At 36.0% G+C, this 4596-nt stretch overlaps 1 pseudogene; it reads left to right on the forward strand.

The window, feature by feature from the left end:
- The first annotated feature begins 356 nt into the window (after nt 1-356).
- The window catches only part of LOC102868808, a 163474-nt pseudogene continuing 159234 nt past the window's right edge, over nt 357-4596 (forward strand).

The raw sequence follows: 4596 nt of genomic DNA on the forward strand, positions 1-4596 counted from the left end.
CCCCCCGGTCAGAAGGTTTCCCCTCAGGGGAGCTGAACAGGCAGCTGGAGAAACTAATCAAGGAGGACAGCACTAAGGAGCCAGTGTGTGACTGCATGGAGACTAATCGGAGTGAGTAGCAGGTATCTTCAACTCATTAGTTCCGGTCTTCATGATGACTCTCTGCTAGTCAGCAATTTTATTTGAGAATCCCCTCAGAGTGGATGTTGAAGTGCTGAAAGCACACGAAAAAGTGCTACAAAAATATCTGTGTGATAAGAAGAAGGAGCTCCAGATGGTGGTCAGATCCTTATAGTGACTTAGAACAGCCTGGGAACCTGCTTCAGACATTCTTAGATGTGCTGTACAGTGAAGATATGGTTAAAGAGGATGCCTTAAAGAGACTTCTGACAGCAGATGTGTCCAATGCAACGTACCTTTTGATCGACTGCAACTACCATGGGTGTTGTGGAACAAAGTAAAAATCATGGACAACTTCAATCATTTCACCATTTATTATGATGTTGCTTATAGGTACAATTGTGAGGATTTTTATTTTCTTTACTAAGGTATAATCTTTCCTGAAGTCTATACTCTTTGAGCTTTGTATGTGAGTGCTACAAGTCTTATTCCTGTTCAGCAAGCAAGCATTTACATTCTGCATGCTGTACGTTTTTGATAAATCTTTCTCTGTTCTTGACACGGCATTCTTCTTCTCAGACCCTTTGCTTAATATACAGATTCAATAAATAAAAAGGATATGATCCTTATGCACATGTTTCCTTATTCTGATTTTTCAGTATCCCCTTCTGTTCACAAGATTGCTATTTTGTGGGTTTCTCACAGGTTCTACTAAGTGTTCCAGAATTCATCTTATTCTCAATGCTGTACTTAATTTGTTATGAGTTAAGTGCCTTTGGATAGTAAAAAATATCACAGGTAATCATATTTCAGCTTCAGACAGTATCTATTTAAATTCCTTATTCAGGTCAAGACCAAGGTAAAGCGTACTTTTAAAAGAAATTTAGATTCTTACAGAAGAAAATACACATTTCTTCCTCCATTCTAGATGTCAGAATTGAGAATCTTCTTTAATTTTTTGCTGCAAGATCCACACCATCCTGTTAAGGTTGTAGTAATTTTCAGCCTAAATGATTGCGAAACACAGACAGATGCATTGGGGAAGGCTAATTTATAGGCCTATATTCTGGCTGTTGAGAGAGTAAGTAAAAAACATTTCATAGTTTTGGCTTCCATAGAGAATATTATTGATCCTTGACTCCTAACCAACTTCTCCCAAAATAAAAATAGCATTCACATTCTGAGGACACTGAAATAAGACTAAAAAAGTTTGACTGACTTGCTTCAAAAAACAATGGAAAAGTTGTTACTGGAGGTGATGGTATTGCTGTTAGACGTCATTGAGTTTACTATCACTCACAGAGATCCTGTGAACAAAAGATTGGAATCTTACCCTCTCCTGCACCATCTTTATGCTCTCTGACATACTTAAACCCATTGTTGAAGCTACTGTGTAAATCTATGTCCGTGAGGGTCATCTTTTCTTTCACAGACCCTCTCTACATTTCTAGGCATGATATCTTTTTCCAAGGACTAGCCTCTCCAGATAACATGTACAGAGCATATGAGGAGACGTTTTACAAAGTTTCTGCCTTGAAGGACCATAATGGCTGTACTTCCTCCAAGACAGATTTTTCTGTTCTTTTCGTAGTCCATAGTCTGTTTAATACTCTTTGCCAACACCACAATTCAAAGCACCAATTCTTACTCAGTCGTCTTTATTCATTATCCAACTTCCAGATGCATACTAAGCAACTGAAAATATCATGGCTTGGGTGGATCCATGACAGTAGAGTTTTTTTTCTCAATACAATATGTATTTGATTTCTTGACTGATTTAGCAGGGATGTTGATTGTTGATATAAATAAAATAAGATCATTAACAACTTCAGTCTTTTCTTCTTCTATAATAATATTGCCTATTGGCTCAGTAGTGAGGATTTTTGTTTCTTGGTATTAAGATGTAATCCATATTCACGGCTGTGGGATTTTTTAAATTTTATTTTCTTCAGTTCTGAGAAAGAATATTGTAATTACTCCAAAGACATTCACACATCTTGTAAAAATTCTGCTCATCCTAGATTTATTTTATTTTAATTGGTTATAGGCTTGCCTGACCTCTACTTTTTGAAGTCCACAACCAGTTTATTCCCATATTGAAAATATTAAGGTCAGTTAATTCTTTGTTTTGAATTAAGAGTTTAATGAAAGCTTACAAATAACTTGGATTTCCATTCATTCATTGTTGCACATTTTCCTCCCTAGATCTTAACATTTAAGATTTCCGGAGTTGTTTTCCTTACTTTCCACAAGCCTGGCATCTTCTGACTATTGTTAAATGCTTTCTGAGCCTTGGTTGGCTCTAATTCCAACCAGTTACGTCATAAAATTAAGCAGGTAGAATTTATGAAATTAATCATAGAACGCTCTGGAAAGTTATTTTGTTTCTCTCATAATGAGTATGTTTAAATCCTTTCTGTGCCTTTTTTTAATGTTTAGAGATTAACGACTGGATGACCAAGAGCAAACATAAATTTATGCTAAAAAGGCTCAACCTGTTGCTGCTGAATTAATTCCAACCAGAAGTGACCCTATGAATATTATATTAAAACTGTGTTCTAGAGCTTAGACTTTACTTCTAAGGTGCCTTCACTGCAGCCTGGACTTCTTTCTCCTATACCGTTACTTCTTTTTTTTTTTTTCTTCAGCTGTCAAACAACTTATTGTTATTTGTAGAATGACATCTTATAAAATAGTGATACATAATACAATTCAGTGAATTGAGCTGGTATCTAGGATTCAGAAAATCTGACCCTCTTCCTATTTTTGACATTGTTCAGTGCTCTTAGGTGGGTGTAGGGTACCTCCATTTCTTGACTTTTCATGTGAGAAGAGAACTATTTTATTTCCTAGATATGCAAACAATTGCTGACAAAAATTATTAAACACTCTGCTAAAAGGGAATGTTATATATGGCAATGCCCGTGAAAGCCAAGACCGGTGTAAGGTCCTGTCAGAAAAGGAAGATGCAGGTATTTTTCATTAAAAGCACTGCTAGGGAAATGTTAAAACTGCACCTTGCTAAGGGAGCGAAATTCTCAGACCTGGGAAAGCAAGCCCATCCTGGAACACACCATAGTATTTCCTTCCAAAATGGTTAAATATGGACCAAACTTTTTTGTTTGGCAACTCTTTATAAGCTTTCCCTCTTTTGATGCTCCCTGTATCTTTCAACAGTTTACACAGAGAATCAACAGAATCAGCAAAACAAGACTCTTCAATTCTTTCTGCTTCAAAAATACCAATTTTATTCTTCTGTTTTAAATCTCTAACTCCAGATCTCTGCATATTTTATTTTAATACTATACTTTGTCTTCTTGAGTTGCCTTTTGAAATATTCTATTCAGTCATTTTACAGTGGCATTAGAATATTAATTTTTTTTCATAGTGGATGCCTCAAGATCTGCTTGCCTTCAGCTATTCCCTGAACCATAACTAAATTTTGAAAAGCAGACTTGATAATGTCACTGTCTGCCCCAAATCTTTAATGCATTTTCCTTTTCCTTTAAAAATAACACTGAAATCTTTATGTACATTTTCATGTCCTTCCTTGACTTGAACCTACCAACCCAATCTAGCTTGTGTCATTAACCTGACCACAACCCGCTTCATCACAACTCAGCTTCACCTAACATTGGAAATGTTCCATATCGTCTATCTTCTTTTTAGAACAATTTCTACTATTATAATATTTTCCATTCCAAAAGTCACCCTCTTCAGCCTCCAATCCACCGCAGTTCAGTACCTCCTTAGTCATGATATTGATCTCATTTTGTGCCTTTATATCTAAATCACCTTTCCCCTGATTGTTAGCATAGATTAACCTTCCATTCCAAGAATTAGCTTATCCCTTTAATATAAAACTTACATGAATTGGTTTCTTAAGATTTATATTTATAGTTTAAAAAAAATAACCAGTTTACCATCTTACTGGTGCTATGGGTTTGGAGTTGTTTGTTTGGTTTTGGTTCCTTCAATAATTTCTAAAGCATCTTTAGCATTTTTCTAAAACAGAGTTCTCTCTTCAAAAGTCCCAAATAACAATGATGTCGATTAAAAGGCTAAGGAGTGCCTGATTCATTTTGAGCTGTGGTGTTGGAGAAAAGTGCTAAATATTACATTGACTGCCAAATGCTCAAGCAGATACGTCTTGAAAAAGGTGCAAACAGCAGACTGCTCTTTAGAGAAAGGATGATAAAGCTTCACCTTACACACTTTGGGCATGTTGTTAGTAGAGGCTATTCTTCATAAAGGTACATCATGCTTGAACAGGTGGAAGGTCAGGAAAAGAAAGAAAGATACTCAAAAAGATGGACTGACACAGTGATAGTGACAATGAGTTCCAGTACATCACAGATGATGAGGATGGCACAGAATAGATTAATCCTAGAGTTGCAATGAGTCATACTTGGATTTTGTTGATGTTGTTATGTACCATTGAGTTGCTTGCAACTTATAGTGACCTTATGCCCTGAA

Source organism: Elephantulus edwardii, unplaced genomic scaffold, assembly GCF_000299155.1.
Source record: "Elephantulus edwardii isolate Elephantulus edwardi_28Jun2011 unplaced genomic scaffold, EleEdw1.0 scaffold00100, whole genome shotgun sequence".
NCBI lineage: Eukaryota > Metazoa > Chordata > Mammalia > Macroscelidea > Macroscelididae > Elephantulus > Elephantulus edwardii.